Source organism: Haematobia irritans, chromosome 5 (genome assembly GCF_050003625.1).
Source record: "Haematobia irritans isolate KBUSLIRL chromosome 5, ASM5000362v1, whole genome shotgun sequence".
Taxonomy (NCBI): domain Eukaryota; kingdom Metazoa; phylum Arthropoda; class Insecta; order Diptera; family Muscidae; genus Haematobia; species Haematobia irritans.
This window is the reverse complement of record NC_134401.1, coordinates 106,849,041-106,865,023: the sequence shown is the minus strand read 5'-3', so window position 1 is coordinate 106,865,023 and position 15,983 is coordinate 106,849,041. Positions and strand designations below refer to the sequence as shown.

General features: G+C 29.1%; 1 protein-coding gene across 2 annotated transcripts in view; it reads right to left on the bottom strand.

Annotated features, from left to right (window-relative positions):
- Epac (Exchange protein directly activated by cAMP) overlaps nt 1-15,983 on the bottom strand; it is a 388,669-nt gene that overhangs the window by 46,871 nt on the left and 325,815 nt on the right. The window lies entirely within an intron of this gene.

The window sequence follows — 15,983 nt, the reverse complement described above, 5'->3', positions numbered from 1 at the left end:
TGTTTCGCAATTCACCGTACACAAAGTTTTTCTAAAATTTTGACAAAATTTTCTATAGAAATAAAATCTTGACAAATTTTTCTATAGAAATAAAATTTTGACAACATTTTCTATAGAAATAAAATTGTGCCAAAGTTTTTCGAAAATTTTGACAAAATTTTCTATAGAAATAAAATCTTGAAAAAATTTTCTATAGAAATAAAATTTTGACAAAATTTTCTATAGAAATAAAATTTTGACAAAGTTTTTCTAAAATTTTGACAAAATTTTCTATAGAAATAAAATCTTGACAAATTTTTCAATAGAAATAACATTTTGACATAAATTTCTATAGAAATAAAATTTTGGTAGATCGTTTTTGGCTCGACCAAACCATGATTATGAACCGATATATATATATATATATATATATATATATATATATATATATATATATATATATATATATATATATATATATATATATATATATATATATATATATATATATATATATATATATATATATATATATATATATATATATATATATATATATATATATATATATATATATATATATATATATATATATATATATATATATATATATAAGAAAACGCCAGCTACAAATCTATACACGCCTGGACTGAATGAACCTTTCCACAGCCTTTAGTATAGATCTGGCTGGGAGAGATAACTCAATTTTGGGCCCTTTATGCTAACTCCTTATGGAGAAAACATTTGGGAAATTTCCTCTCACAAATTGATTCATCTTTTCTCCCACTGTACATCATATTTTCATATAACTTACAAGTCCCTTATTTCGTTATTTTTATTTCGTTTTGTTACATAGGCTAACATGAAATATAATGGGGCTATATATAACTAGAGATCGATAAGCACCAATTTTGGCATGAATGTTATCGGTCGGATCGAATGAATTTTGCTCCTTCAAGAGGCTCCGGAGGTCAAATCTGAGGATCGGTTTATATGGGGGCTATATATAATTATGGATCGATATGGACCTATTCTGACATGGTTGTTATAGATCATATACTAACACCACGTACCAAATTTCAACCGGATCGGATGATTTTTGCTCCTCCAAGAGGCTCCAGAGTTCAAATCTGGGGATCGGTTTATATGGGGGCTATATATAATTATGGACCGATATGGACCAATTTTTGCATGGTTGTTAGAGGCCATATACAAACACCATGTATCAAATTTCAGCTGGATTGGATAAAATATGCATCTCTGCAACTCAGGGACCCACCCTGAGCATTATTGCCAAAGACACCATGTGTCTATCTCGTCTCCTTCTGGGTGTTGCAAACATATGCACTAACTTATAATACCCTGTTCCACAGTGTGGCGCAGAGGATCCGCAAGCCAAATCTGGGGTCCGTTTATATGGGGGCTATACGTAAAAGTGGACCTATACGGCCCATTTGCAATACCATCCGACCTACATCAATAAGAACTACTTGTGCCAAGTTTTAAGTCGATAGCTTGTTTCGTTCGGAAGTTAGTGTGATTTCAACAGACGGACGGACGGACATGCTTAGATCGACTCAGAATTTCACCACGACCATGAATATAGACTTTATGGGGTCTTAGAGCAATATTTCGATGTGCTCCTATGGTGGAGGGTATAATAATATAGGCTCTATAAAATTAAAATTAGAATACGGTAAATGATTACGGTAAATTAGGATACACTGAAAAAAAATATTGTCGTGAGGTCAAAGATTTCATGTCTTTAAAATACGAATACAAATTTTGCTTAGCATAGAAGATGCATTTCTCTAAAATAAAGTTATTTTCCTTGTCCAAAAGTCGATACACTTTTCAATGAAGTCTTATTGTTCTTATAATTAAGTGATTTGACTTAAAAATGGGTATCTTAATATGAAAGAAAAAAATGTATAGGCTAAGGTCAACTTGACTTTAATAATTCAGAAAAATTCTTTAAATTTAATGAAATTGTCTTTATTTTTTTGTCTTTTTGCATCTTGACTACAAAGCAAAAAATCTTTCAAATATAGGACAAGTTTTTCAAAACTTTATTTTAAAGAAGTTTTTTACTTCAAACATAGCATAATTTCTACTGGAAGTCGATTCTTAATTGGGAAAATAAAGTTGCCGTTAACTCGTTTTTAAAGGACTTTGATAGCATATGAAGAAAAAAAAGCTGAGAAAGCGAAAAATTAAAATTTGCTTCCTAGAAGCAAGTACACAAAACCCAAATTTAAAAGAGAATTGTGTCTTAAAAGTATCCTTACTTGTATTCTCCGCTTCTTTGGCTCGGAATCAATACCAAATTTTTTAAAGTAAATTCAAAATCTTTGGAACCGGGTATGCTTTTTTTCAGTGTACGATAAATGGTTACTCAAGATATAATTTGTTTTGTGAAAAAAGAGCGAAAAAGTAAAAATAACGGGATATCGCAAGAACTGTTCCATAAAAAATTTTTAAACATTTTTTTTCGAATTCAGAAGATCAAAATACATAAAAAAAGTCGACTCTCATTAACTGTACATTTTCAGTGTAAACTAGTGTAGTTGTCTTTTTGCATCTTGACAACAAATCAAGAAAGTGTTTAAAAATAGGAGACGGGTTTTTAACACTTTATTTTACTTGACACATAGCATAATTTCTACTTGAAGTCGAGTCTGAATTTGTAAATTTAAGTTGTCGTTAACACGTTTTTAAAGGACTTTAATTGCACATGAAGAAAAAAAAAAACAGAAAAAACGAATAAATTTAAATTTGCTGCCTAGAATCAAATACGCAAAACTTAAATTTAAAAGACAATTCTGTCTTAAAAGTTTCCTTACTTTAATTCTCCGCTTATTTGGCCCGGAATCAATAGCAAAATTATTAGTGTAAAGACAAAATCTTTAGAACTGGACATGCTTTTTTTCAGTGTACAAAAAAGGTCATGGGTTCAACACCAGTTTCGACTGAAGACCAAAAACTTTTTCAGCGGTGGTTTATACACTCTCAGTAATGACATTTCTGAGTGTTTCATAGCTTTTCTAAGTGATTTCAACGCAATGTGGTATGCCGTTTGGACTCGGACTTGGACTATAAAAAGGAGGTCCATTGTCATGTGTGATAAGAGAGAAGTTAACCACTGTGGTACCACAATAGACTGAATAGTCTATTCGAAATATCGAGCTGCCACTCTACCTAACCTCCACTGAAAAATATATTTATGTGATATTAAAGATTATGCAAACTAAATTTTGAGGATGCGAAATCTACAAAATATTAAGGACAAATTTCTTTAAAATAATGAAATTTTAATTAAAATAAAGTTTATAATCTTTGCTTCAACATTTTTGTTTTCATTAAATTTAGGACACAAATTTTGTAAATTTGCGTCCCTTCGTTAAAGTCACATGTCTTTGAACTAAGGCTAATTTTCTTTAAAGTAAAGAAACACATTTTTGATTTAAAGAAATTGTCTTTAAATTAACTGAAATATTGAAACCTAAGATTTAAGATAAAAACGCTTCAAATATAGGCTAAGACTTATTTTGAGGATTTAGCATAATTTTACTTTGAAGTATCCGTTATAATTTGGATTTTTAAATTGGCATTTGTTTGTACGTTGGCACCTTTATTAATAAGCCGGGAAAAGAGAAAGAAAATTTCATAAATGAGATTTGTATCCTAATTTTAATTTTATTGGTCCTAGATTTAAAGCCAGAGAGGTCTCTAAAAATGTCTTTATTTTAAAGAAGCCGCAACTTTAACTCAGAATCAATACCAATCACTAAACCAAAATCCTTAAGGGAAAGTCAAAATCTTTGGATCCAAGTAAACTTTTTTAAGTGTATGAAAGCTCTAAATTTCTGTTATTTAAGAAACGAAAAGTGCTTAGTATAAACTATATATACTGTGACTTTGGAGTAAAAAGATTCGGATGTGATGAGTGTTTGAAATTTTCGATGCAATTCAAAAAACTGTAGCAAAAGAACAACATAATTTGCCAAATCCATTTTCCAAAAGTGTTTTTCATTGCGTGTAATTTCTACCCAGCTTTAAAGTTGGGTTGTCTGTACTTTAAAGACGTTCTATTTTTATCACGTCAAATGCGTTGCCCTTTAATTTTTTACGATTTTGTACATGTTGGCAAAGGTACCCGCAATGATGATACAACCTGACTCAATGTTCGTACCTGACTTCCAATGTATTGCAGTTCCTTTTTTTGTTGCAGTTTGCTTTTTTTTTGTGAGTTCATGGGAGGCATTTTAAAAGTTATCCTGTAGTATTTGTGGGTAAATTGGTTAACATAGTTTTTGTAGATGCAACCAAACACGAAAAGCACACATGTAAGGTCCTCGTTTAAGCCACGCAATATACATTCTAACCTTTGGGCTCGTAAAGATATGCAATGGTATTAACTATGCTACACATATCCCCCTTTTCCTATTTCGGCAACACAAGTTTTATGTTCGGTAGCTTTGGCAAACGAATTTTAATTAAATCCAAGCTGGAATCAGTATTGCCAGTATTTTTCTGGCCCTTATCACCAAATTATGATGTTTTCGTTCCCAAAAATTCCCAATTTAAACTTAGATTCCCCACAAAAATCCCCAATACATTTTTTACACGTTTTTTTGAAAACAAAAAATAAAGCAAAAGGCTCTGCTGTAGAAGATCAGTAATAATTTCAAAATTAAAATTTTGTTATATCCATCAAGCAAAATTAAGATTTCGAACCACAACATCAAGAGACTGGAGATATAAATTCTGGAGATATAAAAATGGGAGTTCGGTCGCCTTATACTCGTATATATGAACGAAAATTTACTTCTAAATATTCAAGTAGTAAAATTGGGTGGTGGACACCTTGTCAAAGCTGGTAAACATTTTCTATAGAAATAAAATTTTGACAAACTTTTCTATAGAAATAAAAATTTGTAAAAATTTTCTATAGAAAGAAAATTTTGACAAAATTTTCTATAGAAATAAAATTTTGACAAAATTTTCTGTAGAATTAAAATTTTGACAAAATTTTCTATAGAAATAAAATTTTGACAAAATTTTCTATAGAAATAAAATTTTGAAAAAATTTTCTATAGAAATAAAATTTTGAAAAAATTTTCTATAGAAATAAAATTTTGACACGATTTTCTATAGAAATAACATTTTGACAAAATTTTCTACAGAAATGAAATTTTGACAACATTTTCTATAGAAATAAAATTTTGACAAAATTTTGTTTGGAAATAAAATTTTGACAAAATTTTCTATAGAAATAAAATTTTTACAAAATTTTTTACAGAAATAAAATTTTGAAAAAATTTTCTATAGAAATAAAATTTTGACAAAATTTTCTATAGAAATAAAAGTTTGACAAATTTTTGACAAAACTCTCTATAGAAATAAAGTTTTGACAAAGTTTTTTAAGAAATAAAAATTTGTCAAAATTTTCTATAGAAATGAAATTTTAACAAAATTTTCTATAGAAAAAAAAATTTGACAAAATTTTCTATAGAAATAAAATTTTGACACAATTTTCTATAGAAATAAAATTTTGATAAAATTTTCTATAGAAATAAAATTTTGAAAAAATTTTCTATAGAAATAAAATTTTGAAAAAATTTTCTATAGAAACAAAATTTTGACAAAATTTTCTATAGAAATAAAATTTTGATAAAATTTTCTATAGAAATAAAATTTTGACAAAATTTTCTATAGAAATAAAATTTTGACAAAATTTTCTATAGAAATAAATTTTTGACAAAATTTTCTATACAAATAAAAATTTGTCAAAATTTTCTATAGAAATAAAATGTTGACAAAATTTTCTATAGAAATAAAATTTTGACAAAATTTTCTATAGAAGTAAAATGTTGACAAAATATTCTATAGAATTAAAATTTTGACAAAATTTTCTATAGAAATAAAATTTTGACAAAATTTTCTATAGAAATAAAATTTTGAAAAAATTTTCTATAGAAATAAAATTTTGAAAAAAATTTTCTATAGAAATAAAATTTTGACACGATTTTCTATAGAAATAAAATTTTGACAAAATTTTCTATAGAAAAACTATTTTGACAAAATTTTCTATAGAAATAAAATTTTGACAAAATTTTGACAAAACTCTCTATAGAAATAAAGTTTTGACAAAATTTTCTATAGAAATAAAAATTTGTCAAAATTTTCTATAGAAATAAAATTTTGACGAAATTTTCTATAGAAATAAAATTTTTACAAAATTTTCTACAGAAATAGAATTTTGAAAAAATTTTCTATAGAAATAAAATTTTGACAAAATTTTCTATAGAAATAAAATTTTGACAAAACTCTCTATAGAAATAAAGTTTTGACAAAGTTTTCTATAGAAATAAAAATTTGTCAAAAATTTCTATAGAAATAAAATTTTGACAAAATTTTCTATAGAAATAAAAATTTGTCAAAATTTTCTATAGAAATAAAATTTTTACAAAATGTTCTACAGAAATAAAATTTTGAAAAAATTTTCTATAGAAATAAAATTTTGACAAAATTTTCTATAGAAATAAAATTTTGACAAAACAATTTGAAAAAAATAAAGTTTTGACAAAATTTTCTATAGAAATAAAAATTTTTCAAAATTTTCTATAGGAATTAAATTTTAACAAAATTTTCCCTAGAAATAAAATTTTTACAAAATTTTCTACAGAAATAAAATTTTGAAAAATTTTTCTATAGAAATAAAATTTTGACAAAATTTTCTAAAGAAATAAAATTTTGACAAAATTTTGACAAAACTCTCTATAGAAATAAAATTTTGACAAAATTTTCTATAGAAATAAAATTTTGATAAAATTTTCTATAGAAAAAATATTTTGACAAAATTTTCTATAGAAATAATATTTTGACAAAATTTTCTATAGAAATAAAATTTTGACAAAATTTTCTATGGAAATAAAATTTTGACAAAGTTTTGACAAAACTCTTTATAGAAATAAAGTTTTGACAAAATTTTCTATAGAAATAAAAATTTCTCAAAATTTTCTATAGAAATAAAATTTTGACAAAACTCTCTATAGAAATAAAGTTTTGACAAAATTTTCTATAGAAATAAAAATTTGTCAAAATTTTCTATAGAAATAAAATTTTGACAAAATTTTCTATAGAAATAAAATTTTGATAAAATTTTCTATAGAAAAAATATTTTGACAAAATTTTCTATAGAAATAATATTTTGACAAAATTTTCTATAGAAATAAAATTTTGACAAAATTTTCTATAGCAATAAAATTTTGACAAAATTTTCTATGGAAATAAAATTTTGACAAAGTTTTGACAAAACTCTTTATAGAAATAAAGTTTTGACAAAATTTTCTATAGAAATAAAAATTTCTCAAAATTTTCTATAGAAATAAAATTTTGACGAAATTTTCTATAGAAATAAAATTTTGACAAAACTCTCCATAGAAATAAAGTTTTGACAAAATTTTCTATAGAAATAAAATTTTGACAAAATTTTCTATAGAAATAAAATTTTGACAAAATTTTCTATAAAAATAAAATTTTGACAAAATTTCCTATAGAAAAGAAATTTTGATAAAAATTTCTGTACAAATAAAATTTTCACAAAATTTTCTATAGAAATAAAATTTTTATAAAATTTTCTAGAGAAATAAAGTTTTGCCAAAATTTATATAAAAAATATTTACGTGATATTAAAGATTACGCAATCTAAATTTTAGGATGCGAAATTTACAAGATATTAAAGAACAAATTTCTTCAAAATAATGAAATTTTAATTAAAATAAAGTTTGTAAACTTTGCTTCAAAAATTTTTTTTATTAAATTTAGGACACCCATTTTGTAAATTTGAGTCCCTCCGTTAAAGTCCCAGTCTTTGAACTAAGCCTAATTTTCCTTAAAGTGAAGAAACACATTTTTGCTTAAAAGAAATTGTCCTTAAATTAAATGAAATATTGAAACTTTAGATTTAAGATAAAAACGCTTCAAATATAGGCTAAGACTTAATTTGAGGATTTAACGTCTTTCGTTTGAAGTTTTTTTTGGAATTAAGAAACCATTTTTTACTTTGAAGTATCTGTTATAATTTGGATTTTTAAACTGGCATTTGTTTGTACGTGAGTACCTTTATTAATAAACCCCGCACAGAGTATGAAAATTTGATAAATGAGATCTGTATCCTAATTTTAATTTTATTGGTCCTAGGTTAGGTTAGGTTAGGTTAGGTGGCAGCCCGATGTATCAGGCTCACTTAGACTATTCAGTCCATTGTGATACCACATTGGTGAACTTCTCTCTTATCACTGAGTGCTGCCCGATTCCATGTTAAGCTCAATGACAAGGGACCTTCTTTTTATAGCCGAGTCCGAACGGCGTTCCACATTGCAGTGAAACCACTTAGAGAAGTTTTGAAACCCTCAGAAATGTCACCAGCATTACTGAGGTGGGATAATCCACCGCTGACAAACTTTTTGGTGTTCGGTCGAAGCAGGAATCGAACCCACGACCTTGTGTATGCAAGGCGGGCATGCTAACCACTGCACCACGGTGGCTCCCGTGGTCCTAGATTTAAAGCCAGATAGGTCGCTAAAAAATTTCTTTATTTTAAAGAAGCCTCGGCTCGGAATCAATTATTTTAAAGAAGCCTTGGCTTGGAATCAACACCAAAATCCTTAAGGGAAGGTCAAAATCTTTGGATCCAAGTAAACTTTTTGTTGAGTGTAGAAATGACATTTTGATAAAAATTTTTATAGAAATAAATTTTTGAAAAAATTTTCTATAGAAATAAAATGTTGACAAAAAAGATTAAACTGTTTTCTCGAAAAAATTCTCACAAAATTCCCCGAACTTATGGAAATTCCCCATCAAATCCCCAAGTCCCCAACTCAGAAATTTCATCCCCATTCATGAAATATCCCCAATTTGGGGAAAAATCCCCAATACTGGCAAAACTGGCTGGGATGTATTTGTGTGTGTATGAGTCTGGCTTCCATCGATATGTGTTACACAGTCACGGTATTTTGGTGTTGTAAAACATGGACTAATACCTATACAAATAACGTTATTCATTTACCTACATATACATGCATACTTTTTGTGTCGTTCTTAACCTCTAATGCATTCATATTGAAAATTGGAAACGAAACCTCTACACTGCGATATAATCATTTAGTTAAAGTGAAATTGCATTTTTTGCTCGTTTCCGGTTTTGGGGTTGCCTCCCACTCGTTGGCTTCTGTGTTTTTATTTACCAAAGTTAATTTCGATTGAATCGGAAAAGCATTGACTACCATATTTACGCAAACAAATAGCAATAACCTTGATTATAACCCGAATAGATTTGGTAAAGTTAATTGGGGATTTATCAAATGTACACATACGCACATAAACACGCACACAAATTAATGTTGTTTAATGTTAATGTTTTGTATGCAATCAAAAGGATGATTATCGATTTCAATTGAACCAATGGTGAATATAGAAAGTGGAGTGAATTGATATCTATAGTACATTCCAAAAATATTTATTTGGACCCAAATATGTCGCCTTAAGGATTTTGGTATTGTTTCTTACACTGAAATAAGTAATGATCTAATATGAAAGATTTTTAAACCTAAATTTTAAGATATGCAATTTATACAATATTAAAGATAAATTTATTTAAAATAAAGAAATTATAATTAAGTCCATAATCTGTGATTTACAAATTATTTTCTTTAAACTTAGGACAGGAATCTCTGAAATTTGTGTCCCTCCGTTAAAGTCGTTGGTCTTTTTGATTAAATAGAAGAAAATTTATTACAACTAATATTTTTTGCCCTTATTAAAAATTACAATTAAGTCATAGATAGACACAAAATAAGTAAATTTTACTTATTTGAAAAATTTATGATCTTGAGTCTTATGTTATTTTTGCATACCTCGAAATCTGGATAACGCTGTTTTTTGTTTATTCGTTTTAGATAAATTAAAATCCATAAAAACTAATTTCAAATTCACAAAAAAGAGGCGCAAACTTTTCTGTAATGAAAACCATTTAAAATCGGATATAACAAGTTATTGGAAAATTTCGATAGTATCGATACTATCGATTGCTTTTTCGATAATATCGAATCAAAGATTATGCAACCTTAACTTTAGGTTGTGTATTTTACACAATATTAAGAACAAATTTCTTTAAATTAAGGAAATTTGAGTTAAAAGAAGGTTTATAATATTTCCTTAAAAATTTTTGTCTTGAGACACGAATCTTAAAAATTGCGCCACTTCGTTAAAATCGTATGCCTTTGAAGTAAGGCAAATTTTCCTTAAAGTGAAGAAAAACACTTCTGATTCGCCTTTAAATTAACTGATATATTGAATTTTTGATTTAAGATAAAAACGATTCAAATTTAGGCCTAGATTAATTTTGAGAATTTTTCATCTTTGGCTTGAAGTTTTTTTTTGGAATTAAGAAAACATTTTTTACTTTGAAGTATCTATTTTAAACTGGATGTTTGTATACCCTCCACCAGAGAACGGCTGTGATCTACCGCAACCGACCAGTGTATTTAACCGCCAATATCCAATGCAACCGACGACTTTGGTGTTTGTTAGTATGAGTGTTGGTCTCTCGAAAACACCGTAGTAAAGCAATCACACAAATTGGTTACCCATATCTCAGCAGTTTGGTATTCTCTTATTTGGTACTCTCCCAATTCTCTTGAGGCAATGCCAACTGCTAGTAATTGTTGTTGTTGAGTGCAATCACACTTAAGTGCCAACCTCGTTTTTTGTTTACCGAGCCTTGTTACGATGTCGATTGGTTTAACACTGCAAGACACTGCATACGAACATTGTTATATACTATTGGTGTTTTTATTCTCGTATTTGTATCAATGTAAAAGATCGCATGATAATTGGTGTCTTACTCACTGCCACCGACATTTTGTGGGTAAGATTGCAATACGAACAGCACTAAGTTCGGCCGGGCCGAATCTTAAATAACCACCACCATGAACCAAATATTAGGGTTTCCTTTGAAATTTCAGGAGGGCTTGAGGACTTGAGGACACTTCCCGAAAATAAATTTAAAGATTTCAACTATGAGGACTATATCAGATTCGGGATTTATAAGAACCATTTTTGTTTGAGTTTTAGAGGAATCATTAACATCTCTTATAAGTGTGCAAGAAAATTATAAAATAACGTCTTGATTTGAAATCTTAAACCTGTAGAAGTAAAACCTGGAAATTTTACATTGAGTTTCAATCAATTTTCATGATCAGTGCGCCTTCTACACCCTCAAGAAGTGAAGTCGGTCTATATGGAGTCATTACCAAATGAACCGATAAAAACTTAATCCGATGCACGTTTTTGTGAGCCTAAAATACCAGAATATTTACAATTTCAGGCAAATCAGATAAAAACTACGGTTTCTAGAAGCCCAAGGAGTAAAATCGGGAAATCGGTCTATATTGGGGATATACCAAAATATGGACCGATACTCGCCATTTTCGGCACACCTCTTTATGGTCCTAAAATACCTCTAGATTTCCAATTTCAGACAAATTGGACAAAAACTACGGTTTCTATAAACCCAAGACCCCAAATCGGGAGGTCGTTTTATATGGGGACCATACCAAAACATGGACCGATACTCACAATTTTTGGCACACGTATTTGTGGTCTTATAATACCTCTAGTTTTACAATTTCATGTAAATTGAATAAAAACTGCGGTTTCTATAAGCCCAAGAAGTAAAATCGGGAGATCGGTCTATATGGGGGCTATACCAAAACATGGACCGATACTCACCATTTTTGGCACACCTCTTTACGGGCATAAAATACCTCTAGATTTCAAATTTCAGGCAAATTGGATAAAAACTACGATTTCTATAAGCCCAAGACCCCAAATCGGGAGGTCGGTTTATATGGGGACTATATCAAAACCTGGACCGATATAGCCCATCTTCGAACTTGACCTGTCTGCAGACAAAAGATGAGTTTGTGCAAAATTTCAGCACGATTGCTTCATTATTGAAGACTGTAGCGTGATTACAACAGACAGACAGACAGACGGACATCGTTATATCGTCTTAGAATTTCTCCCTGATCAAGAATATATATACTTTATATAGTCGGAAATCGATATTTCGATGCGTTACAAACGGAATGACAAACTTATTATACCCCCGTCACCATTTTATGGTGGTGGGTATAAAAAAGCCACCGGTTGCAGTTCTCTGCCCTCCACCATTGGATGGGGGTATATTAACTTTGTCATTCCTTTTGTAACACATCGCAATATTGGTCTAAGAACCCATGAAGTATACATATTCTGGGTCGTGAAGAAATTCTGAGTCGATCTAGCTATGTCCGTCTGTCCATTCGTTTGTGAAAATCACGCTTACTTCCGAACGAAACAAGCTATCGACTTGAAACTTGGTACATGTAGTTGTTAGTGATGTAAGTCAGATGGTATTGCAAATAGGCCATATCGGACCATGTTTACGTCCATATCGGACCACGTTTACGCCCCCATATAAACCGACCCCCAGATTTGGCTTGCGGAAGCTCTAGAAGGGGCAAATTTCATCAGATCTGGTTGAAATTTGGTACGTAGTGTTAGTATATGACCTCTAATATCCATGCAAAAATTGGTCCCTATCGGTCCATAAAAATATATAGCCCCCATATAAACCGATCACCAGATTTTGCTTGCGGATCCTCTTGGAGAAGCAAATTTCATCCGATCTGGTTAAAATTTGGTACGTGGTGTTAGTATGTGCTCTAACATTCATGCTAAAATTGGTCCATATATGTCCATAATTATATATAGCCCTCACATAAACTGATCCCCAGATTTGACCTCCAGAGCCTCTTGAGGTAGCAAATTTCGTCCGATTCGGTTGAAATTTTGTACGTTATATTAGTATATGGTCTCTAACAACCATGCAAAACTTGGTCCATATCGATCTATAATTATATATAGCCTCCATATATACCGATCCCCAGATTTGACCTCGGGAGCCTCTTGAAAGAGAAAATTTCTTGGAGGCGCAAATTTCATCCGATTCGACTGAAATTTGGTACGTAGTGTTAGTATGTGGTCGCTAACAACCATGACAACAGTGGTCCATATCGGTCCATAGTTATATATAGCCCCCAGATAAACTGATTCCCAAATTTTACTTCTTCCTGGATAAACAAATTTTATTTGATCTTGCAAAAATTGGGTACTAATCACAAAGAAATTGGACCATATAGGTTCATAATTGTAAATAGCCCCCCCTGCCCCAATATTTCATTTCTGCCTCTCTTTTAGCGCGCAAAAATTCATACTGTTCCAGAACTGCATTAAACCTATATAATTCAGTTCTTGACTGGTAATCTTAATACGCCTTTTTTGCCTAATATATACCCCTATGGACTAACTTCTAAATTATAAGATGATGATAAGGAGTTTTATCGGCCATCGGGGTAATACTTGCCATCGGCAAGTATTACCCCAACTTTTTTTGGAGTGCATATGTCCAAAATAAATTGTGTACATAACAGGTAGAAATTGCTGTTTTTGCAGGCCTAAAAAGGAGTTATTTTAAAATATTGATCGATATAAACCATATTTGGCATAGCTCTTGATTTTAAATTTTAAATAAAATTTAAAAATTCCGACTTTGATGCACTGAAATCAGAAGATCGATATGGGAGCTATATTAAAACTCGACCCAATATATATGTACCAAATTTGGCATAAATCTTTACGTCATTGAAATATCGGTCTATACGAGGCCTATATTTTTGACATGGACCAAATTTAGCACAGCTCTTAAATTAATCAAAATTATCCTACATTTAAAATTTCAAGCAAATCGGATGAAAATTGCTGCTTCCATGCGATAAAGAAATCAAATCGGGGGATTGATCTATATGGGGGGCTATGTCAACACATGGACTGATATATACCATATTTGCCACCGTGGTGCAATGGTTAGCATGCCCGCCTTGCATACACAAGGTCGTGGGTTCGATTCTTGCTACGACCGAATACCAAAAAGTTTTTCAGCGGTGGATTATCCCACCTCAATGATGCTAGTGACATTTCTGAGGGTTTCAAAGCTTTTCTAAGTGGTTTCACTGGAATGTGGAACGCCGTTCGGACTCGGCTATAAAAAGGAGGTCCCTTGTCATTGAGCTTAACATGGAATCGGGCAGCACTCAGCGATAAGATAGAAGTTCACCACTGTGGTATCACAATGGACTGAATAGTCTAAGTGAGCCTGATACATCGGGCTGCCACATAACCTAACCTAACCTACCATATTTGGCACAGCTCTTTACGAACTATTCGAGGTTGGTAGAATGCTAAATTTCAAATTTCTAGCACGTCAAATCTGACATCAGTCTATAATAAAACGTATTTTGTTCAGCGATATCGTTATATCGTCTTAGAATTTCCGTCTGATCAAGAATATATATTATATATATATATATATATATATATATATATATATATATATATATATATATATATATATATATATATATATATATATATATATATATATATATATGTATATATGTATATATATATATATATATATATATATATATATATATATATATATATATATATATATATATATATATATATATATATATATATATATATATATATATATATATATATATATATATATATATATATATATATATATATATATATATATATATATATATATATATATATATATATATATATAGCCGGAATTCGATAATTCGATGTGTTACAAATGGAATGACATAGTTAGTATATCCCCTCCTCCTGGAAGTCATCCTTCGTCATTTTGACTGCGGCCTATTTGAAAAAGGCTGAAATTGCATCATGAGCAAAAACGAGAACCAAAATTCAGTTAATTTTTAATAAATATTATACAAAAATTCATAAAATCTTTGAATTAGAATAAGTTAAATTTGTCATTTTCCAATCGATCAAAATACAGTTTTTATCGAAAATAAAAGTAAGCGTCGTCATTTTGACGAAGGATGACTGTCTAGCATTAAAGGCATCTCAATATCAAATAAAGTATCCTAAGCCTTTATCTAATACCTATAGAGCTCATGCTATTGTATTGTGAAAAACAATTTTCATTATAATCTGTAGATATCAAGACATTTGTCATGAATGCCAAAAAAAAAAAAAAACAAAACACACACAGGCACAGACACCTTTAGATATAAAACAATTTTTAATTACTTCTATTGAATTCATTAAAATCGAATTTATTTCTTGCTCCATTCTTATGGTATCAACATCTTTTATAAAGATTGGACTTAAGATTAATTAAAATCATTTAAATCGTCAATTAGATATTTACTTTGCGCCAGATGTTCGTTTTCAAAAAAAGAAGTTTCTTGAGGGTTGGATTTAGCAAAAAAATCAAAATAAAATTTCCCATAAACACACAAAGGCAAACTTCCTCAAATTATCTGATATCTAAGTATTTCCTTTGTTATAAACTTCAAATTCTATGTAAATTAAGATGAAATCCACTACAGAGGACTTTAGGAAGGAGCCTTGGGGAAGCAGTACATTTTTTAAAGATGTTGAGGTTATTGATGGCTAAGGATTTCATAATTAAATTGTTAAAATTCAGTGAGAGAGAGAAAGGGAAATATAGATATACTCGTATATTGTGAACAATTATAGACATTGAAAATTGAGGTATGGGTCAATACACAACTACACGCAAGGAAAGGCCAGCAAAATAAGGATAAATTGTTGAGGTGAAATATTGATAAAATTTTCTCTAGAAATAAAATGTTGGCAAAATTTTCTATAGAAATAAAATTTTGACAAAATTTTCTATAGAAATAAAATTTTGACAAAATTTTCTATAGAAATAAAATTTTGACAAAATTTTTTATTGAAATAAAATTTTTACAAAATTTTCTATAGAAATAAAATTTTAACAAAATTTTGTATAGAAATAAAATTTTGACAAAATTATGTATAGATAT